The sequence below is a fragment of the Mirounga angustirostris genome, unplaced genomic scaffold, assembly GCF_029215605.1.
Source record: "Mirounga angustirostris isolate CCGP_5_RB_7025 unplaced genomic scaffold, mMirAng1.0.hap1 SCAF_3, whole genome shotgun sequence".
Taxonomy (NCBI): domain Eukaryota; kingdom Metazoa; phylum Chordata; class Mammalia; order Carnivora; family Phocidae; genus Mirounga; species Mirounga angustirostris.
The window spans coordinates 105,703,441-105,728,463 of NW_026991711.1; the positions used below are offsets into that span (position 1 = coordinate 105,703,441).

Here is a 25,023-nt window from a genome sequence, read left to right on the forward strand (position 1 = left end):
CTAGTTTTTTAATTGTCATAATGTATGACTTTAATAAAAATGCTGTAATTTGCTTTCTCATGAGCATTGAAAGCTTAACTCTCTGTTTATCTCTTGAACATTTGCTAACCGAGGAAGGGTCATTCAAAAGACTCTTAGCAAAATTGCAGGTAGGCACTTTGTTTGAAATGCTCTAACTAATTTCTTGGAGCTAGTCCTAGCATATTTAAATTAAGTGTTCTTTTTTTTTTTAAGATTTTATTTATTTATTTGACAGAGAGAGACACAGCAAGAGAGGGAACACAAGCAGGGGGAGTGGGAGAGGAAGAAGCAGGCTTCCCACTGAGGAGGGAGACCGATGTGGGGCTTGATCCCAGGACCCCGGGATCATGACCTGAGCCGAAGGCAGACGCTTAATGACTGAGCCACCCAGGTGCCCCTAAATTAAGAGTTCTTTATTCTATCATTTATTCAGTGAAGAAGCATTGAGCACCTAGCTTTCCTAGCTCTGTGACTCACAAGCTATTCTACTGTCTGTCCTGTTATTAGCTGACTCACTCTAGCTTGTCATCACATGGCAGCTCAATTATAAATATATGTTATATATATTAATAATATATATAAATCATAAGATTGGGGGTGGCTAGCTGCAAAAGATTAGACCAGCTATCTGAACAATAACAAACAATCTAACTTGACTCCATCTCCTGCCTCACATGAAGAATAAGATAACAGGTTCTGATGGTGGCAGCTTATAAAGGTGTCAGTTAAATCTAGTCACATGGTATACGTGTATGTGTGCGCACATGTGTGTGGACATGTGAGTTTTCCTGTATTTTCTACATGAGATGCATAGGCTGGTCCCCAGTGATCAGTGTCACAGGTCTGAGAAGGTTTACACCATAAAATCAGCCTCATCCTGGTAGGATAAGTATGGGTGGTAAAAGCTCCAGAGTGAATTAGGAATCTCAGGCCCAAAGGACTGGCTTAGAACTCTAATGGGAATGGGACTGTCTTAGAGGAGAGGGAGGATTTAGCAGGGAGAGAACATAGTGTAGAAACAGTGCAGATGGGAAAGAGAATTAAGAGAAAGCACAGTGTCAGGTTTCATCCAAAGTTGTGGGATCACAAAGCACAGTGAAATCTCTAGAGCAGGGTAATCAAATAGGAAGCAACAAAATATAAGGACCAACACTGGTAGTATGGTGTTACATGTTGAGGGGATGACACTACCTGGGAATCAGAGTAGATTAGTAAAAAATACTGGCAGAAGCCTCACACTGGGTGAAATGTTTGCTGGGAAGTACCTGTGAGACCATCTATGGGGAAGGTCAGAAATTGGTGGAGAGTCTTTAAAGAATCCAGAGGTCTTTGTTGGCTATTTAACATTAACTATGACTTATAAGAGATATTAGGGAAGCTTCTCTGAAAGCAAGACTTGGGGACTCCCTTTGCAGGTCAAAGTTTATATTTATGTAAGAGAACAAGCAATCCAAGTACAGGAAAAGCCACCTGTGTCTCACTAACAGGGACCTCTTGCTTTCTGTATCTATGCTTTTGTCTGAAGTCTGAGAGTCAGAACTAAAAGCCCAACTATATAAAAGACAGTAGCTGGACAATAGCAATATTTGAACAAGGTTCACAGATCAGATAATAATATTGTGTCAAAGTTAATTTTCCAGTTTTGATAACTGCACTACAGTTATGTCAGAGAATGCCCTTGTTCTTAAGAAATATGCACTGAAGTATTTCAGGGTAAGGAAACATCATATCTGCAACCTTCAAATGGCTCAGAAAATTTATGTATATATAAATTGATATATAGGCACATATAAGTAAATATGAAGACAAGGGAGGCACAAAAAGAGAGGATGATAAATGTGGCAAGACATTAATGATCAAGGTAATGGGTAAAAGTTATACCGCAGTTCTCTGTATTATTCTTGAAATTTCTCTAAGTTTGAGCTTATTTCAAAACAAAGTTTTGACAACAACAACACAAAAGCTAATGCAAATTGGAGCTAATCATAAATACAGATTCAGGCTGCACTTTTTTTTTTTTTTTTAATTTAAGGCTTCTTAAATATTGGGACCCTAGCCATGTGAGAAGGATGGCATGCTCACAGCAAAATACACTCTACCTCCCTGTCAAGCATCTTTAATTTTATGGCAATCATTCTTGGGAGTTAAAACATTTTCCAGGGGCACCTGGGTGGCTCAGTTGGTTGGGTGACTGCCTTCGGCTCAGGTCATGGTCCTGGAGTCCCAGGATCGAGTCCCGCATCGGGCTCCCTGCTCAGCGGGGAGTCTGCTTCTCCCTCTGACCCTCCCTCCTCTCATGCTCTCTCTCTCTCAAATAAATAAATAAAATCTTTAAAAATTTTTTTCCAGAAATCTCTGTGAAGAAATTAAAATGTCTTAAGAGTTGTGCCTTAATCTCTGCCTATTATCCCTGCAGAAGAAAGCAGAATCTTAAAGATTCTTTCTTTCTGGTTTCTGTTGTACTTACCCAACCAATAGCCTTGCCCCTCTACTTCATGAATGTAGGTTTTAGTGTCATTAGTTATGTAAAATCATATTAAACTTCCTGTGGGAGAAGAAGTACTATTTAATGGGAAAATAATTTCTTTTGATTGATATACCATGCTTTTAGAATAAAGCTCTACAATTTTGTGCTTTTTACAAACACCAGACAATAATACTAATGGCCTGATCTATTATCCACAATCATTTTTTTATGCTAAGGCCACTAAAGATTTGGTATCGAAGACTCACTTAAGTGATAATCATTATGCTGACTTTTTTGGAGTCATGTGTTATGTGTTTTACATTTTAATATATTAAATTTATGAAGCTTTTATCCAATGATAAACTTTCTTAAATCAAAAAATATTACACATGTTTTATAGGTGTTTGGAAAGAGACCAATTTCTGGGAATCATTTCTGCTCCAAATATTCTAGCCTGAGCCCAGAAAATAAAATCCTGTACCTACTTGGTAATTCCTACTCACTCCCAAAGGTGAGACTGACATCTCATTGGTGGAACTGAAAGGAAATTGAGCACACTAAACTTGAGCCCTTTCTCCTGTCTCTGGATTAACTGGATGAATGCATTTTTCTCTGTTTCTGTTCCGGGGGGCAACCACACATGGGTCAGGACCAAGACCTACTTTCTAGAAGCAATTCTTAAGAGCCATCTCATTCTGTTTCGGAACTCAGAAGTATAAAGCAATAGCACTCAGTGAGTGTGTCTGCTGTAGAAAGACCATTCCAGCCTTTCCAATAAGAAAAATTATATTCTATTCTCTATCTTTCTCTTTAGTTTATTCACATAAATTTGCTCAGAACTCAAGAGACTAAGAGAAGAGTGCTATTTATTGGTCCCTAAAATCTTACCAGTCTTATTGCTCTAGAAAGAAAACTTTAGTTTTCTTTCAGATTTGAGGACTTTTTGTGAATGCATATTACACTGAGGTTTAAACAACTTAGATTTCTACCTAGGGATGGATAATTAACAAGGCCCCATTTAAATTTCAAAACAAAGTGGTTATTCACTTATTTCATTGCCTTATGGGTTATGTGTTCATTATAAGCCAGTAGTGACCATTAGGAAATGCAGTTCTTTTCATTTCCTGAGGTTTTTGTCTGAACTTCATAAATTACATAACAAGCTCAGTCAACACCGTCAAAGAGAAACATCTCTGGGGCACCTGGGTGGCTCAGTCGGTTAAGTGTCCAACTCTTGGTTTCAGCTTGGGTCATGATCTCAGAATCCTGGGATGGAGACCCACATTGGACTCCATGCTCAGTGGGGAATCTGCTGGAAGATTCTCTTTCTTCCTCTCCCTCTGCTCCTCCCCCCGGCTCTCTCTCTCAAATAAATAAATAAATCTTTAAAAAGAGAGAGAGAGAAGCATCTCTGATCTTTGACTCTGATGAAGTCAAAAAGCATAGAAACTCGAAAAGGACAGGATAGAGCCTGGCTCTACAGACTGAACAGGAAGTGGAGCAACTGGGATGATAGAAACTTCATCACTGATGTGGGCAGAACCCCGGGGAACTGATCCAGCAACCATGACTGCCTGCCTCCAGGAGGTTGGTAGTTATTAGGAAAGTCAGTTCTTTGTTCTTTTGGAATTTCCATTATGATAAAGTGATACTAAAATTGAGAATGATGTCAATCCAGAGGGAACAAAACAAACAAGAAATCACCCAGTCAGATTATGTCTGGTATAGAATTAGACCTCCAAATCAAACTACAGTGCTTTGTCTTTTAGTTATGAGAGCCACTAAATATACTATCTTGTTTAAGGAAGTTGGGAGTATATCATAAAGTATAAAGTATATCATTTAGTTTGAAGCAGGAAAATAATATTTAAAACAGAAGAAACTTAATACAGGGAATTGGTTCCCCAGGTGATGAAAGAGCTGAAAGCCAAATGGGATGGTGATGCAACCCAAGGACTGGCAGCGCAGCAGGAGGCCTAGAGGCAGCAGGTTATTGGAGCCCAACCGCCAAGGTTACCTGGAGGAATTTGAAACCATGGAATTGCTTCTCCCCCACCAAATTCTGTATCCAGTGATACTAAGTAAACATGAATGGATTTCAAAGCAAACAAGTCAAGGCCCAGCACAAACAATATCTGTAAATTAGCTAATATCTTATCTCAAAGGGTCAAATGTTTTCCAACCAGAAAATGGGAGTACACAAGAAGTACTTGCTCACTGCTACCATTCTTTTCCTCATTTCTCTCACTCAAATCATAAGAAATAAAGGAAATGAATACTATATTTTTCAAAGCTCTCTGGGTAATTCAGATTATGTTCGTACCACTTCTCTTCCTTTCAGCCTCCTTGCTTGGAAGCACTGTTCTACTTCATGTCAAAATTCAAAATTTGAGCAATGGTGTGCTTAAATGCTGATATTCTTAATGATTTTCCCTTCTTCCCTACTTTAAAATTGGGAGGAAAAAAAACCTAACAAATGAACAAATCCAAAGAAACGGTTTTCTGTGATAAGGACTCCAAGACCATTGAATCAATATTATTTCTTAATGATACCGGAGCTTCATACCAGAGAGTTTATTAAATCGAGAGAAAGCAAAATTTGAAGAAAACACTCTGGCTTTATGTAGCACTTCAAACCAAACTCTTTTTAAGATATAAATTGATTTGTATGTTTTAGAAGGGGAAAAAAGGCACTCCCTGACCTCTCAAGTGCATAATTCGACACCTTGGCACCATCTGTAATGATTTGGCCCCAATCCTACTTATAATAGTAAAAAGTAGAGGCAGCAGAACCCAGGTCTGAAACTAGGGAACAATTAGTTCCATCCACTAGTGGAAATTTTATGAGTTCAGTAAATGAGGAGTGTCTGGTTGAGGGCTTAGGAAGAAAAGGGGATTTTGGTATAGTAAAGCTGTAATATACTACTTATTTAGAACCTTCTCAGGAATCTTAAGGTCATCTGCCTTCCAGGCCCAAAGAAATACAACCCTGCAAAAATCTCCCCGGCCATTTACGTACGACCTGCCTCACTAAGCTTTCCCTTAGGGCATGAAAGACTGACCCTTCTGCTGACTCAGGCAGACAGATTATCCTTAGGCCTTTTCAACATCCGCATATCTAGTCTCATCTGTCCTGCACAGAATATGAGGCTAAGATAATATCCGTGGATGTGCCCAGGCTTCAGTAATCAGATTGAACCCCTATTCTGGGAGGTGGTATTTGGGCAGGTAATTAAGGGGGAATAATAGGGTTCCTGAGATGACCAAGAGAGTCACATTATGAGAATTCAGAAACCTGAAGTCTAGTGTGATGACACATGATCATAGACAGAAGAGAGATTCAGACATTAGTGGCTGTGACAAATCTTTTCAACAACACCTTCCCAGGGTGCCTGGGTGGCTCAGTCCATTAAGTGTCAGATTCTTGATTTTGGCTCAGGTTGTGATGACCTCAGGGTGATGAGATCCAGCCCTGGGTAGGGCTTCGTGCTTAGTGGGGAATCTGCTTGAGATTCCTTCTCTCCCTCTCTTTCTACCCCTCCCCCTGCTCACACTCTAAATAAATAAATAAATAAATAAATAAATAAATAAATAAATAAATAAATAAATAAAATCTTTTTAAAAAACAAAACAAAAACCATCTTCCCCATCAACCTGGAAAGTGTTCCTGGGATGCCTGATTCTGACATCATTTATACCCTAGGGATATCCAAGATCTCAGAATGCACTGAGGATCACATACTGGGCAGCTAAAAGTCCTCAAAGATCTTTATCTCTTTCTTATATTGATGCTATCCATCTATTTATTCATTTATTTCTTTGGCATTGCCTTTCCTTCCTCTCTACACTTACCTTCATTATCAGAATAGGTTTTAACTGCAAATAAAATTAAGAGGTATTTTAAAGTTCTTTCCCCATAGGATATTATATTTTGAAGAGCTATTCTTCATAGTGTATTTGGTGCTTTTTAATAATGATGAAATCATCTTGCCATTTGCAAAGCCATTTATAACACAATCATTTCTCTTAATTTACTTCATTCCTAATTTGTAAAATAAAATTGTTTAATTTGTTTTTACTGATTAATCTATAATTGATAATCCCACCTTCTTTAAAATTGATTAAATTTGCTTTATAAGGACAGGTATATTTTATTAAAATAATATAATTTAATGTATTTAAGAAAGAAGAAAGCAAAATAAGGACAAGGCATAAAATGTTGCTGGAGGTAAAGCTAATGCCAAAACCACACACACACACACACACACACACACACACACACACAAGTATACAGTGAGATCAAAATAATTGCATTGCAATAGGTGGTCTAGGAGTTTATCTCTAAGCTAACAGAGAACATAAAAATGCAATCATGGCAGCTGATCCATCAAGCAATTTATAGGGTCCATTAGATAAAAGCAGCTAGTCCTGACATGAAAACTGAAACAAAATCCCCTCATACAATATAATAAAATACTTAGCAATAACAAACATACCAAAAACACAGTTACAATATTTTAGGGCCATTTCTTGTAGTACTCTTAGATATAAGCCAATGTCATCATGATAAACCCCAATTCTACCAAAGAGATGAAGCTAGTTCACAGTTACAGGGGTTAGCTCTATGCTGGCGTAATTAATAAAGGAATAGGCTTAAGACTATGTGGAAGAATGGATGCTTAAAGTATAATAAATCTTCTTTAAAGGTTAATTCTCTCATTTAGACTTTGACAGCTACAAGGGGCAACGAGTTTCTTCTCTAGCCCCTGGACTTCTTTTGTGTTGTTAGTTTAAAACCAACCCCTATGCCTTAACAGTAGAGGTAGGGTTTTATAAGACAGCATTTTCATAAAAATCTCACCTTACAAGGACACAAACCTAACTGGAATATATCCTGCATCTGCTCAGGGATTAATGAAGGACAGGATCAAAGTTTTCCTCATGCATTTTTTTGGATCAGCATTAATATTCAGACCACCGTATCGTCGAGATCCCAAAGTTCTATTGCATTTAAGTTTGCTCCAATAAGTTTGGCCTGAAAAAATGTCAATATGATTATTAATAATTTCATGTATTCATTCATTCAATAAATGTCTATGAGCCGTTGCTATGCTTCAGATCCTCTTCTGGGTGCTGGAAAAATATTAGGGCACAAAACAGACAAAAATCCTATCCTCAAGGATCTCACCTTCTAATGAATACCTGAATTGGTCACAAACAAATTTCAGTAAAACATTCTTTGAATATTTGGTTTTGAAAAAGTCTATTTCTAAGCATAGCTCTCAAAATAAACTGTTTTAAAAGCTAAACTACGTCTCATTTAAAACTACGTTTTAAAAGCTAAACTAACACATAACTCTTCTTAAATTCAATGTCTTTTTTGTGGTCATTTTGGAGACCAGTATTTTTCCTGTCATCTTTATGTTATCTGAGGAAATTTTATAGTATATTTTTATTAAGGGACTTCCAATATGAATACTTACTACAAATGCACAAAATCATTACTTTCCAGCATTACATGAACGGTGGCATTGTGTACATTCTTGTGGGGCATATTTTAATATTTTATTCAATATTGAAAACTGAATTTTTATCAGTGTTTCAAGAAACCCATCTCAAAAATCTGTTTCTAATAACAAGTGCCTATCAAATCTGACAGTTTTGTAAAACATAATTCATATTCTATGTTCTGTGATTAGTTTTTGAAAATTAATGCTAATTTTCTATGTTCTGTATGTCTGGTGTATACATTAAATACTTACAAATCAACCAAATACTAGCCTTTGTTTAGTGAGAAATTGACATTAATCAAAGATATCAAAGAAGTTTGAAATGGATTACAATTTCATTAAACTTGGATTTTTAAAAAGATCTCTAATTCATAAAATAATATGGGATTATAATGTGCAATAATTTAGAGAGAGTATTTATGCTCAGATTTATAGACTAAATTGCACTAGTGCTTCAGAGAGAGTTGTAATACTCTATTTTGACTTATTTTGTGAAAGCTATATAATAAATTATGTAACTCAAGTGTCTTAGAAACTATATATTTTATATGAAATATTTCACATAATAGGTAGTTAATATTAGAAATATGCTATATTAATGCAATGTTTTTTTTAGGAAAAAGTGTTTTTAAGTCATGAAAATGGACAAAAATAGGAAGAATCACCAAAGGGATATAAGACAGTCTCCTAAAGCACAAAATGCTATAAATGTGATTTTTTAAAAAATTTTCTACAGCTATTTGTCATAAGTAAATATTTAGGTACATTAATTTAAAAGACTGTATATACTTCAAAATATGGCAAAAATTAGGAGCTATTAAATGAATATAAAAACTCTCAAGGGGGTTTTATTTTAGGCAAAGTGATAATTAGATGAATTTATAAGTAGGAAAACTGGCTCTTTTAAGACAGAATTTTTCCAAAGGAAAAAATACAGAGCAGGTAAAAACGAAACAGAAATTCACTAGAACAATTAATAAATTTGAACCCAAATTACACAGTTTAAAATGACAACAAAAAAAGATCTTTAACAAGAGAGATTAGAAGGAAAATAGAAATAGCTAACATGTATTGGTGCACTGAGCCCTTAGTTTCTGTTCTAGTCACTTTATATATGTTTTGTTGTTGTTTGTTTTGTTTTTAGAAACTGTTTATTTTCCATCAACCTTATTTCCATTTTGTTTGTTTCTATGGAAGAGCACCTGAAGACCACTCAGTAGTTATTCCTACCCATTCAGGGGCATGAGGAGTGGGAGCTGCAGACCAGTCTTCAGTGGCCAGCTGAGCACTCCAGTCTTCAGTAGGGAACAGCTGAGTAGGCATAGAGGACACCTACATACTTTCAGACCAGTCTGTGACTTCAGGTTGTATAGCAGTGAATTCAGGAGCTGGAGTAATCCATTTCACTCTGAAATTCCTCCTTGGTCACAGCCTTTTCAGCAGCAGCCTGCTCTTCCTTTTCAATTTCTTCAGGATCTCCGTAGAAGTAGAAATCAGGCATGACCTCCCATGGGTGGTGCCACACATGTGCAGAACTTCCCAGGCCAGCATCCACCACATCAGACCCACTGAGTGAGCTTCCTTGTTGTTGCAAGGGATGGCAATGTCCACATAGCACAGGGGACAGTATGTTACACAGCAATGGTAGGCATGTTAACATAGGACACCTCTGTGAGAGGCTGGTGGTCAGCTCTGGGATCAGGAACCACCAGAGTCCCCACTCCAGGAAGGCTGCCTGGATCTGGTTAGTAAAGGTTCCAGGAATAAAGTGGCCAGCAATAGGAGTGGTTCTAGTAGCAGCAGCAAACTTCAGCACAGCTCGCTGGCCAGTATCCTTGGATGATATGACACTGACATCATCTGGGTTTTCAGTGCAACAATGGCTGGAGCTGCCAACAGAAGCTTCTCCCTGGTTCTCTTCAGATATATGGTGTAGATGCCATCATCTTTCCTTTTGTAAATGTACTGTTCCATTTGGAAATCAAGGATGGTGCCACCTAAGGGGGTTACTGCTGCAAGGCATTTGAGAACATCCTCCTCTTTCATTTGTAGGACATCAAGGGCTCCAGACATTGTGAAAGTTTCCCTTTAAGTTACGACGGAAACGCAAAACAATGCAACAATGCCGTACAGACCCCTCCCTGGGTAGCACTGGAAAAAAGACTCATTAGTCTTCACAACCCTTCAGAATCAGTGCTATTATTATCTCTATTTTGCAGACAAGGAAACTGAGTCACAAAGACTCAGAAAAACTTGTTCATCAGCTAGGAAGTTGTACTTAGATATTCTGGATCCAGAACCACTATGATATCCCTATTATAGCAAATATTTTTTAAACTCATATTTAAAATGAAAAAGTAGAGGCATATTCTGTAAATTAGACAATAACGTCTATTATATCATGTATCATTGGGAAATTTGGAAATGAAAGGAGGAGAGACAGGGGAAAAAAGAAAGGAAGGTAAGTATGTAAGTGATGAATCACTAAATTCTACATCTGAAACTAACACTACACTGTATGTTAACTAACTGGAATTTAAATAAAAATTTGGAGAAAGAAAAATAAGTAAATAAAATGATAAGATTGAAAAAATAAAATAGAGAAAAAAATTATTTAAGCTGTCTCCCTAAAAAATCTTTGGTGTGCAGATAATCTAACTGAAAATCATTTTTAGTAGTTTCTGGTTATCCTAGGGAACATATGCGTGTATGAATGCACACACATGTATCCTATAATTATAATATATTACATGTACATATATGTACATACTACATATGTAATACATGCACATACACATATATGTGTTTCATATATAATACATGGTATGACATGTATATATACATATATACTTATGCATATATCAATACTTATAAATCTTCAATAAATATCTGTTGAATGAATGAAAGGACGAATATATACATACATGCTTTTTGGAAGCTGTACATGCACTGTTCAAAAACCTTCAATAAAATGTGCCTGGGTGGCTCAGTGGGCCAAGCATCAGAATCTTGATTTCAGCTCAGGTCGTGATCTCAGGGTCATGAGATTGAGCCCCTCATCAGGCTCAGCGCTCAGCTGGGAATCTGCTGGAGACTGTCTCTCTACCTCTGCCTCTGCCCCTCAACCCCCGACTCAAGCTATTTCTTTCTCTCAAATAAATACATAAATAAATATTTACACGAATCCACCCAAAACGATACAATAGCTGTTATCCAAAGAACAAGATTTTTTATTTTTGTTGGCGGGGGGGGTGCACTGTTTTTGTTTTTGTTTGGTCAAAAGGCTCACCCCATGAATGTCCAGTTCCCCAATTAAGTACATGGAAATCAGAGGTGAGAGCACCACCACAGTCAGATGATAAACACAACTATCTATGTTTCTTACTTTTAAACTTAAGTGTCATCTTCCACCAAAACTCTTTCATTTACTCTGTAGATCTCTGTCTCGACAATCATGCAGCCATAATTTAAGTAAGTATTAAAACTAAAATTGTCTTAGAAATAATCTTTCTCCCCACTCTTCTTTTTGCCTTTCAGTAATTACTGTACCTGTGGGCAGGTGGTATAAAGGCTATGAAGTATTTTAATGGATTTTTTTTTATTTCATGATTAACTGATAGAAAACTGAAGCATTACCCCTCTTACACGTAATCAAGTAAAGATTATAGTTTTGATTAGCCATTGAATAAGTCCAGAAACATAATCAGATACTTGCCTATTTTGTCAACCTCTGATTTAGAGTCTTTATTGCAATTGAATAGCCCTAATCCACGAACAAATAAGATATCTGATTTAAGTAGACAAGGAATAAAATGGTTTTGCTATGAAAAGTTTCCTTCTTGCTTATGCAAAGAGATGAGATAAAACCTTTTTAATGGTCCATTAAAGACCATAAGCATTTGATATGTAAGGAAAAATGACTTTCAGTGTTCTGATGTAAGTTAGAATCTTTATTTTATCATCTCTTTTTCTCAAATCAATCAAAAATATTTCTTGGACTCCGGCAATATAAAGCACCAAAGGAGGAAGAATCATAATCTCTACCTAGAAATGTTCATCTCATTAGAAAAATAATACAACTAGGTAAGAAAAAGTAGAAAATTAAAATTTCTATTGAAGTATAAAATTGTGCCATACAGACAATAAACCTTCATTTTCTATTTTTGTCACTCTTAACTTTTTATTCTTTTAATAGTTCCTCTACCTTCAAATATTGGGTATCTTTAGGGCTAATTTTTCCACCCTCTTCTCTACACACTCTTTCAATGATCTCATCCTTTCCCATAGCTATGAAATCATACAGATTTGGTGCTTCCTGAATGTTCATGCCCAGTACAGACCTCAGACATGAGAGCCTGCTGCCTATTCTCTACATCTGCTTAAATAGCTCAAATGTTCCTAAAATGTAGCCTCTCCACAACTGATCTCTTGATCATCCTTCTCCCACACTAAATCTGTTCCTTCTCTAGATTTCCCAATCTCTGTACTGCTAAAGCCAGAAATCTGAGAATTGTCCTTGATATCTTACCACTTCTCCTTGACTCCTATATTTAGTCCATTATAAAGTCTTGTTAAATTGACTTCCAAAATATTACTTAAATCCATCTACATCTTTTTTTTTTTTTTAAAGATTTTATTTATTTATTTGACAGAGCGAGACACAGCGAGAGAGGGAACACAAGCAGGGGGAGTAGGAGAGGGAGAAGCAGGCTTCCTGCAGAGCAAGGAGCCCGATGTGGAGCTCGATCCCAGAACCCTGGGATCATGACCCGAGCCGAAGGCAGACGCTTAACGACTGAGCCACCCAGGTGCCCTCCATCTACATCTTCTTATCATTCTGATTGCTTACCTGGCCTCCCAGCATTTGTCCTTTTTTGCCTTCCTCCCTCCTCCATCCATTCTCCACATGGCAGCCCAAATGACCAATTTAAAGTGAAAATCTCTGATGTCACTTTTTCTTAAAAGCCTTCAAGAACTTCCCATTGTATTTAAGAAAAAGTATGAGTACAATTTAAATCATATACCTTGACACCTTTATGCCTCAAATAAAATTGTTATTTTTTTCATAAAACATTATAATTTATTAATATATTTCTTATGGGTAGTTTTCATTTTTGTTTTGGTTTTATTGGTTTGTCTATTTATCCACCCGTACTAGACTTTAAGCTGCATGAAGCAGGGACCATGCCTCCTTATACACATGATCTCATTTAATCCTCAAAATAACTCTATTTTATTTATTATCCCTATTTTACGGAGGAGGAAAATGGCCTAGAGAAGATGAGTGGCTTTCCTGAGGACACACATCTGATATAATGAAAAACTTGATTTAAGCCAAGATCTATGGGAAGCTGAGGGCTATATAATTATCTATGATGTTGTATCATCTCCCACAGGAGATGTCCGAAGCACAGCTATACTAGGGAACTTCCTCTTGTAAATTATTAATGAGCTATAATCAACACAAGGAAGTCTCAAAAATGTCAAATGTCAAACATTTCATTAATTGAATGGTTGTAAGGGAGGTAGGGTAAGAAACTGCCCACTTTCTTTTGGGAAGGGTGGTCAGGGCACATAGTATTTTTATATATAAAAACTTTTAAGTGCTAAGAGCCTTCAAGAAAGATGACCCAATTCCAAATTCCTCTATTTCAATTTCCCAATTCCTCTATTCCTCTATTTCAATTTCCTAATATGTACATAGTTTAAAGATTTAAGAATTAAACAAGGCAATAGGTATGATGTATTTAGCACAGTCTTACATTCAAATAATAATTACTAGTATATTCATTAGTCTTTTTTTTCAGCACAGCTGCCCAATCACATAGTGAGAGAAGAGACATGGGAGAATGTGTTGTCAGTTTTAAGTCTGAGGGTACTTATGGTTAAGTAGCAGTGAATATGGTTAAGTAGCAGTCAAGCAAAATGGAATCCCCCCAAGGTTCAAGAATTGGAATGAGCTCCAATTCCCTGTACTTGATGATGACTCCCTCTAGAACCTATGGAGAACTTTACAGATGAATTCAGTTCATGGTTCTTTCAAGCCCTGACCTTATCCTTCTTACTTTGTTCTGTATATTTAAGTCTCTCCTTTAGTATCCTCCAAGGACCCCCTAGTGCCTTGCTTTTACGAACCCTCCTCAGAATTGTAGTTCTGATAACTATGTCCTTAGTTCCCCTTCTTGGAGCCAGTTCTCCCAGGGCTGCCTGCCTGGACTGAGATATATCATCTCAGGGAATATTGGATTTCCTATTGCTGCACTTTGTGGTCCTGTTAAGAAACCCTCCCCCAGTTGTAGAGATCATGCTAGCAGTCACCAGTTGTCCATAATCATGTTTTGGGATACCTCGTTCTGCTAATACTCTCCTCCTCCTCCTTCTCTAGCCACAAAATAAGAGGTAAGTTCTGTTGTTCACCATTCCATCATATGTGGAAGTAGTAATGAAATCATGTTCAATCCCTTTATTCCATAATGCAATGTAATTAACTTCTCTGCTATTAACCCCTATTAAAATGTTAAAATTCTAAAGACTCAAGACACAGACAATGGACACTTACAGAAGAAAATACTTGGAGGTGGGAGAATTTCTAACATCACTCCAGAATAAAGCTAATATATTCAAAAGTAGTTAATTAATAGCATAGGTTTTTTTTAGAGCACAAGAAAACTGTCATTTCTTTAGAACTGACATTGAAGTTGAACTAATCATGAATTGTAATCATTAAAAATACTTTAAGGAATAGTTTCAAAATGCTTATATGTATTACTGGCCCTGGGGAAAAACAAGGAAGGAAATCAAACCTAGGAGCCCTCCCAATTTTTCTGTCAGTGGTATTCTCTACTTTCTGATGACCCTGCTCCCATTCCCAAATGTCATCTCTTTTCTCATGATGCATAATCACCAGGCAAAAGAGATGTTCCTCCAGTCCATTGTCTGTATCCATCACAACTCACCCCTGTCACAGACCTTTCTTTCCCTGGCCACACTACTTCTTGCTGACTGCTCTTTTCTAGCCCCTTGCTCTAACTCCCATTAAATATTCTATGACTAATGTCATAGGGCACAAAATGGGCCCAGGGCTTAAACTCTGCTTACCTATGGAGTTCTATTATGCCTTTCCCAGTATACCCAGGTGCATTTATTTCATCACTGGTTTCTGCCAGGTTAGCAGCCTGCCTTCTTCTTTGCAATTATTTGTGAAAACAAATGAATACATAACAAATAAGACTTATAAGAAAAAGGGGAAATGAATCTGAGTCCATGACCCCTCTCCACTGACATGCAAAGATAAGTCAGTGAACTGGCAAGGGCCTGGAATCCAACTAAGAGCAATAAGACACCTGGGAGGGAACATAGCATAGAAGATAGAAGGAGTTTGAAAGCATGAGTATGTCTCTTTATCAAAGCTATGGGTGGGGGCGCCTGGGTGGCTCAGTCGTTAAGCATCTGCCTTCAGCTCAGGTCATGATCCCAGGGTCCTGGGATTGAGCCCCGCATCGGGCTCCCTGCTCAGCGGGAAGCCTGCTTCTCCCTCTCCCACTCTCTCTGCTTGTGTTCCTGCTCTCGCTGCGTCTCTCTCTGTCAAATAAATAAGTAAAATCTTTAAAAAAAAAAAAAAAAGCTACGGGTGAGTTGAGAGTTCTGGTTCTCCCCACATAGATCGCTGAAAATTCAATTACTAGTAGCACAACTAATTTTGGTAATATGAGTATACTTTATGGGCCATGGCAGCATGAGCTCTGAATTGAAAGAGACTTTGCCACTCATGAAGCTATTGTTTCTGGGACAAATCAAATGACATCCATGGCAGGAAGGAATACAGAACGTAGATTTCTAGATCCTCTAATGGCGGCATGGAGGTCTCAGAAAGAGTGGTCAATATGGTGTCTGCCCTCAAGGAGGGCATCAGTTTCTGTTCCCCAACAGCAGGAAGCAGCATGGGAGAAATGGTAGGAAAAGGTTCATGAACATTATGTATTCCCCTGGAGAGCTTCAGGAATATTAGGGAGAGAAACATCTGGAAATATTAGGAAGTTTTACAGTAAGATAGATAGGCAACAAAAATTCTTATGATTTGGGATAATGATACGATTGTGGTTTTTTTTTTTTTAATTTTTGATCTACAAACTGCTAAAATTCCCTTATAGCCCTACTCTTTTCTAAGAATACTTGAATGTAAATGAAATCCTGATTTCCCCAATATCATTGCTTGGGTATAAGAGAGACCACTGCTGCTTATCTTTAATTGAATTTTGCATGGGATACATTGTTTCTCTGAATAAATATTATATTTCTCAGTCTTCCTTACAGGTGTGTATGGCCATGTGAAGAAGTTCTGATCAATGAGACATAATTAGAATTTTTGTATAGGAACCTACATTAATTTTGCAGGAACCTACCCTAAAAGACAGCTGAGATATGTTCTTTGTTTCTTCTTCCTTCCTCCCTCCATCTTCCTTCCAGGAACATCATACCACCATCTCAAATGATGAAGATGAAGGCAGTATCCTAGAAATAGTAAGGCAGTGAGGCAAGAATGTTGTGTTTTTGATGAATTCATGGAGCAGAGCTACCACACAAGCCCTGGAAAATACAAGACAGCATTTTCATTCACATGTCTGGCACCTTGACTGGGAGGGCCAGAAAAGCTGGCATCTCTCTCTCCACGGAGATTTTAATGGAAGATAGCTTAGCTAAACTATCCCTTGGTGTCCCTTCTATCCTGCTAATTGTTCCTTCTTAGTCATCTAAAATGGGTTACTTTCCTCTGCCTTCTGGCCACTTTTTAAGGTCCTGCTCTCCACACATTTGTCTTCTTCCTCTACACTCTCTCCCCAGGGAATGCAATTACTTCCTGAGGCTGCTAAGTGACCAAGCTCTGCGTAGAATGACATTAAAAACATTTGCAACATGACTCCAAGTTTGTGTTCTCTACTCTCCCCAGAATGTCAGCGGCATTTGCAGGAAAAATACACATCGAAATTTCCCTGTTTCTTGCTCTGACTCTCCCCTCCCTCTGGAATAACCTGTCCTTCCTTTCTATCATATGTGATAATATATGCCTACTGTCTGACACAGTCAGCCCTCAACAAATATTAGTTTCAAAACAGAAACAAAGTTCATGTGTCATTTTTTTTCTGGGATCGTGTCCAATATCCTCAGAAAGAACTAAATAATTGCCTCTTCTCTGCTTCCATAGCAGTTCATCTTAAACGTATTTACTATAACACATATTACATTGTATTGGAGTTGGTTGCTTGACTATTTTGTCCCATGCCCCTCTATGAAAGGTTGCAAATAGCCAGCCCAGGGGTAAAAAATCATGCCACTGAGTAGTTTGTTTGGTCAGCACAATATTGGTAAACAACTGAATTTGAAGGATTTGGCAGGCATTCTCCACTGCCTCAAGCTCCAGATCTCCCTACAGTCTTATTTCTGCTTTTCGCATATTCACAGATAAATTCCTGCCCCACCCCTCCTTGGGAAAAGAGACTAAACTTTAGTAATTGCACTCCCTATCCCATCCCACCACAACTGGGGCATGATGGGTTCTCAATAAGTGCTCATGGGAAAGGAGAACAAACCTTCCTTGCTGTTTTGGTGCTACCTAGGGCCCATGTTCAAAAGAGTTAGATAGTATCTCTAAAGTGTTTTTATTTTCACAGGAGATTTCTACACTCACACCCTTCAATGCTTCCTCCAAAACAAGTCTTTAAGGACACAGCTCTTCTAAGGCACCAGATACTGGAGTCTGAAATATATCAAATGCTTTCCTGAGTTCTGCATTGTACCCTGGGAAAATCAGAACAAAAGGTGGGAGGACAGGAAGCAGGATTTAATTCTGTCCAGTTTTACCAAGGAATAACAATCGCTACTGCTCCCCCAGCAAGCAATGGCAATCCCAGTCAAATCACTACCATCATCTTCCTCTCATTCTTTATATAGTCACAGTAAAGCTGAAAGGTCTCTCAAAACACAAAATTGCTTTTGCTAGCCTTTTTAACATTAACATAGAAGACAAGCTTCCTCCCAGCATACATTTGAAAGTGGGGATTTTACTTAACCCAAATAAATTTGGTGCATCTCATTATACAAAAGAAAAAAAAAAAGGAGAGAGAGAAAGAAAGAAAATGCACCACCTAGGAATATGAATACATTTTTACAATTGCTTCGAGATTCAGAGTATGAATTTTTTTAATACTTAATATCCTAACTTGTTTTCTTCATTCCCACAGAAATAACTCTGCAACTTCAGAGTTTATTTTTTAAACTACTTTTTTTTTCCGAATCAGTGAGAAAAAAATTACCATATCTTACAGCTATATAAAATAGTTTTACAGTTTAGCACTTGAAAAGCAACCCCCATCAATCACTAGCAGTAACTCAGGCACTTTATGTACCAAACAACTTAAGTTTAAATTGAAACATCACTGACTGGCAACAAAACAAATTTTGTTTCTAGTTTCTAGCATGTCTTCTTAGCAATAGATGTTAAGTCTAAGGTAAAGTCAATCTGTGGTTCTGTTTAAAATATTTCTAGGACCTATGGGGTGAGTGATGGGAAAATCCTGTCCAATTATTAAAAAGCATGTTATAACTATGTATGTTTTCCTGCAAATACTTCCTGCCTGAGGAAGGACATTATTATCTAACACCATTATAAGAAGAAATATTTAGCAATCTGATTAAATACAGGTTGAATCTGCTAAGTAATAAAAGTACATTTTGGAAGCAAATGAAGTTTACTCCTTGCAGTGGCAGTGTATTAACATCTGAACCTGGGTGCATGGGTGGTTCAGTCGTTAAGTGTCTGCCTTCGGCTCAGGTCATGATCCCAGGGTCCTGGGATGGAGCCCCTCATCAGGCTCCCTGCTCAGCGGGAAGCCTGCTTCTCCCTCTCCCACTCCCCCTGCTTGTGTTCCCTCTCTCGCTGTGTCTCTCTCTGTCAAATAAATAAAATCTTTAAAAAAAAAAAATCTGAACCAATTATATTCTCTGCCCTCCCAGGCCCCCAAAAAAGAAAAGTCAGTGTTCTGTACTTGCATACTATTTTCCACTAAAACATTTCATTTCTGTCCAGTAGTTAGAGAGTTATTTTTGTGGGAAAACATGCTGGGACAGCATTCTTGAACTTTATTGTTAATAGATACCAATCTGTAATATAATAAAAGATTAACTCTAAATGAAGAAATTTAATTTCAATATAATATATTTTATATATAATATTTTATTTTATATGTATATAATATATACATATATTTATAACATGTATATACACATTTATTAACACACATTTTAGATCTCCCTATATAGTGAAAATAATCATTTTTAGGCCCTATTCTAAAGCCATTGAACAATTTCTATTTCTCCTACTGGGAGAACAGCCCATTTCATACCAACACTGGAGAAATAGCAGGACAGAGAAAGAAGAGGGCTAAATAGCAAATTTGCTATTTGCTTATTCACTCATTCAACAAATATTTTTTAGCATCTTCTCTGTGTTAGGCATTGTGTTAGATGTTGACGCATTATAGTCTATAACACTTGGAGTCTAAGGAATTGTTTATGATTCTAGGAAGCTAAATGGGGACTCAGGAAGGCCATTCCCTCCAACTCCTCCTAGATCTGAAGAGAAAGAGTCTTAGACACATGAAATAAGTCCCACTTCTCTCTCTCTCTCTGTGACTTAATCAATATAATAAACTTACTAGTTCCTTTGCAAAGAAAAGTGAATCAGGGATATAGACTAAAATGAAAGCACAATCAAAATGTGGACTTCCTTGTAGGTAGTGTTTTTCATTAGATTTTGTAATAAATTATAGAGGTGGTGTTAAAAAATTGAATCGTTAATAAATGTGAGTCATCATTAGCATATATTGAATATTATTATTTATTAGAATATTAATAATTTATTAGTTTTTTAATTAATCATCAAATCACTTTACACAATAAAGTTTAATTAATGCAGAGGGATTTCAGTGGAAGGATGTTCTGAAATATCTCTCTTTTTTTTTTTTCATTAAGGAAATAGCACAATTTGAGGTTGTTACATAGCCCCTAGGCACAGCTCAATTATTGGACAGGGAGGGAGATTTGCATAACAGCATTTTCATGGTTTGGGCACTCAGGTCACTTGGAGCTCAGGAAATAAGCAAGCTGTAAGATGAGAAATCTAGTGGTTCCTAAAGTGACTGCCTGTTAGTTTGGGAGAAGCTCCACAGGTAATTCTAATGTTCCTTCCCTGTCCCTCAAGTTGGGAACTGCTGCAATGGATTCTAGGCTCCTTAAGAACAGGATGATGTCTCATTCATCTCTACATGCTATTGTCCATAACAACATCTGACACTGAGCATTACAGATTCCATGTTTGTGTCCCCACAAAATTTATATGGTGAAGCCCTAACCCCCTTACAGCTATATTTGGAGTAGGAAATAATTAAAGTTAAATGAGATCATAAATGTAGGGCCCTAACCCAACAGGATTAGTGTCCTTATAAGAAGAGACACTAGAGAGCTTTCTCCCTCTCTCTTTCTCTCTCTCTCTTTCTCTCTCTTTCTCTTTGTTTCTTACAAAGGAAAGACCATATGAGTACATAGTGAGAAAATGACCATCTACAAACCAAGAAGAAAGTGCTAACCAGAAACTAAATCAGACAGCATCTTGATCTTGGACTTTCCAGTCTCCAGAATTATGACAAGGTAAGTTTCTTTAAGCCACTCAGACAAAGGTATTTTGTTATGGCAGCCTGAGCAGACAAATACAAAAAGAACCACTATGATTAGTTATCAGCTAAACACACTTCTTCAAAATATTCCAGGATTTCTCATTCAAACATTTTTTGAACACCTGCTGTGTCAGGTGCTATGGAGGTCAAAGTGATATGAAATTAAGAGAACTGCAGTTATATTTCTGCATCTATCATATGGCAGCAATATTAATATATTTTTGGGATTACAAGGAATAAATTATATAAAAAGACCTTAGTTTAGTGCTTACACAGAGGAATCACCCCATCATTTGTTATCATTATGTCTCAGGGTGACATGCCACCAATGAAAACTACAGACTTTTTTCTCTTTCTATTCACAAAGATGCCAGGAATGTTGCTCACCCCAACTGCCATTTTTCATGGGTGTATGGCTTGTATTGCCTTGGGGAACAGGGTTGGGACTTGGGTAAAGCAAGAAAAGACCTATACCCAAAACTTAAGGCTCATATAAGTACAACCCTGTACCTGCATGACACAGAGAATGAGCACCTCCTTAAATTTTGTACCCTAGTTGCCTCCTTACCTCCCAGCCTTTTTGAGGAATCTCCTTTATGAGAATGAATCATCTTATAACTACTAGCAGTAACCTTCTATAAGAGTATGGGGAGTTATTGCCATTTTGTGAGGAAAACAGTTATAGACCATTTGGATTTTGAACATTTAGGGTGAAACTGCTTACTTTTGGTTGAATAGTCTCTCCAAAATTCTTGTTCACCATGAACCTCTGAATGTGGTCTTATTTGGAAGTAAGATCTTTGCAGTTATAATCAAGTTAAGATGAGGTCACGACAAATTAAGACAGGCCCTAAATCCAATATGACCGGTGTCTTTATAAGAGGGAAATTGGGACACAGGGACATAGACACGGTGGGGGGGGGGGGGCGGAAAGTCATTTGAAGATAGAAGCAAATATTGGAGAGGTATATCTACAAGCCAAGGAATGCCTAGGATTGCTGTCAGCTATCAGAAACTGCTAGAGGCAAGAAAGGATTCTTCCCCAGAGTCTTAGAAAGGAGCATTAGCCTCGCTGCCACCTTGATTTCAAACTTCCAGCCTCCCCAGCTGAGAAAGAATAAATTTCTCTTATTTTAAGCCATCCAGTTTGTGTTAATTTGTTACAGTGGCTCTGGGAAACTAATACATTGCTCAACCACTAGATGTAAGTCCCTGGGAAAAGAAGGAAGAGAGTAGTCTGGATCTGTGAGATATAGTACAGATCAATCATGACCCACTGTCTGTGGGACCTCATTTCTCAGGCAGGGGGCCATCCATGTGAACTAACAGACTGAGCCCTAGGATCCAATCCTGGGAGCCAAGAGTGGCAGAGCTTAGCACTGGTGCTGGTGGTGTTACCCTTCTTCAAAAACACATGCAAGTCCCTGAAGGAATCTCACCATCATTGTCAGGGTTGTGGAAGAGCACGTTTTGACATCTCTGCAGGGCCTGTGCTCATTAGGAACAAGTACCACCAAGGGCCAGTGGAAATAGCAGTTGTCTGTACATGTGAATGTAGAAGCTAGACTGGTCATCCTCTCTTCTTTAGCTAAGATGCAGAGACCTAACATAAACTTGAAGCATGAGAAGGAGGAACCATGGAAGTTTTTACAGAAAGGTGACACCCACACTGAAGGACAAATAGGAGTTAACCAGTAGAAGTATGGATGAGGGAGCATTTCAGCTAGAGTGACCAGCAAAAACGAGGGCCTTGTTTTTGTCATTTGGTTTTAGATTGGTGGTAATTTTATAATTTTTATTTTAACAAGTTTCCATTTATGTATAGATTTATTCTTTAGGCCTATATTGATTATGAATAAAGATTTGGAAATCTTAATGCAGATGCACTGACTTCAGTTTAATACCACACACAGAGAGAGAGAATGAGGGCCTTGAACTGATAGAAAGATGGCACATCGAACATTTGAAAAGAACTGAAAAAGACCAGAGCAAAAACTAAATGTAGAGTTCCAAGCATGAGATGGAGGAGTAAATGTCTCTTTGTGGCAAGCTGGGGAAGTGGTGGAGTTGGTGGGAGTGGAGGGAAAATATCAGATCATGAAACCAGGGCCACAACGGAGGTAACGGGAACTCCAAACACATTTCCAAACGTAAGTGGTTGTTGCTTTCGTCATACTATTATACCACTCTACAACTGCACTGGGAGTTAAATAGATGTTAGTGGGCTAGCTTAGGAATTATGTCAGTATTTTTAATAATGTTTCTATGGACTGGGTGATGGGTATTAAGGAGGGCACTTGTGATGAGCACTGGATGTTGTATGTAAGTGATTAATGACTAGACTGTATACCTGAAACTAATGTTACACTGCATGTTAACTAACTGGCATCTAAATATAAACTCGACAAAAATATTTCTGTGGACTATTATGCTTCTAAATTCCAAACAGCCAATTTACAGAGAAGCCCAACATATTTCTAAAAGTCAGATTAGCCATAGTAGTGGCTTGCCATACCCTGAAATGGCCTTGAAACTTGGGAGGGAACACAATTCAACATAAATTATCCTCTGCTACCATTATATTCTGAATTGCTAAGTAAACTCATCACTTTTCTGTAATCTGTGCATGTTCCTTTTTATTGAGATAGCCAGATGCCACAATAGGTCTCGATGAAACTGATCTAAAGACCATAACCAAAGTACAGTTAGAAACACTCCCTTACCCCACTCCTACCACTGATCTGTTAATAGAGCTGGGAGGGAATTAGGCAGACAGCCTGTTCCAAACCCCTGATCACAATCTGGTGATCCCCAGAAAAATTCCAGAGACAACTGTATTTTCATAGGAAAACTGTCCCTCTTGGTTTTAGCATGAGTGAAGCTGAAATCCTGTACTCCTAGACTTACATAAAATGCAATGGAGATTGAATAAGGGTGACAGCGGCCTTCCCTGAATTCTCTTCCTGTCCATGAATTAAATTCTCTTAGAGGTGAGACTCTCATCACCATGCAGCTCGGGGAAAGGACATGACTGATTGAGTTCATATTATAATACCTGGGACCTCTCCTGCCTCGGGGAAGGAAACATAAAATAAAGATGCCTGTACCATGAAATACTCAAATATGCTCTTCAGAATTCAAGGACTTAAATTATTCATTGACTGGGACATTTCTTTTTTTGAAGGAGAATAAATGGGGGAAAAAATACCCTAATCTTTCTGTCACAAAATAAAATATCAGTCCTAATGTTCAAATTCACCCTCAGAACACACCATAATCTCATATTATAACCAATTTCATAAAAAGTGAAAGTATATGCAAAATAAGATAAACAAAAGGAAAAGAAAGCAACTGGGTACAAGAAAATAGCTCACAGCAAATGACATTTAGAATGAAAGATATTTTGTTCTGTACTTAAATAGACCAAGAGCAGAAATGCACTGGAGACATTTGATAATCAATACAACATTACCCTGAGGGCGCCATATACAACTATAATCTTAAAAACAAAACTCAAGGAAATGGAACATTTAAATTAGAAGGACTTTTAACAACAACAACAAAAAAAATGGCAAGAAGGGGGAAAAAAGGCTTAATGTCCTTTTATATCAGGGAATTCTTAACTTAAGGCTTATTTTTCACAGCCAGTTTTTGCCAAGCAACATGAGGAGAGAAAAAATATCTTTGGTCTTTCCTGTCACTGTAGCCTTCATAATCACCACAATTCAACATGACACCATGACTTGTAAGAAATTCTCCCTGGCATCCATTTAAGTGGACACTAATTGGAAAGTTCAGTGACCAGAAAAACGCTGTGAACAATATATATTTCAACATGCTGTACCCAATCCTGACCTTAAATGACAAGGAGGAAAAAAAATGGTTCAACACAGCCTCCACATTCAGCTCTGTATTGTGAAACTATGATATGAGTTAGCTCCAGGAAAAACCCTGGGCTGGTGCTAAGACAGTAATCAAATCTGGAAGTTCCATGAGCACCAATCTGCTCCACACACATGGTCCTATAAAGGAGCATCTGGGTGCCCAGTACTGAAGTCGGGGACTCAGCAGGTGAGGAGGCAATGTAAGACCTTGAAAACATGAGTCACACCATTTTCTAGCTGTGTCACCTTGGGCAAAGAGCTCTACCTCTCAGATTTGTCATCTGTACATTGAGGGGAAGTACCAACAATATCATGAGGTATTATGAGGAATAACTTAGATGATGTAAATATAGTACAGCACCTGCCACATAGTAAGTCCTGCCTTAATAATAGGCAGCATGCACTGAGGGCTT

General features: G+C 37.7%; 1 pseudogene; it reads right to left on the minus strand.

Annotated features, from left to right (window-relative positions):
* Positions 1 to 8,110: 8,110 nt before the first annotated feature.
* LOC123839452 (small ribosomal subunit protein uS2-like) lies at positions 8,111 to 10,694 on the minus strand (annotated as a pseudogene).
* Positions 10,695 to 25,023: the final 14,329 nt, after the last annotated feature.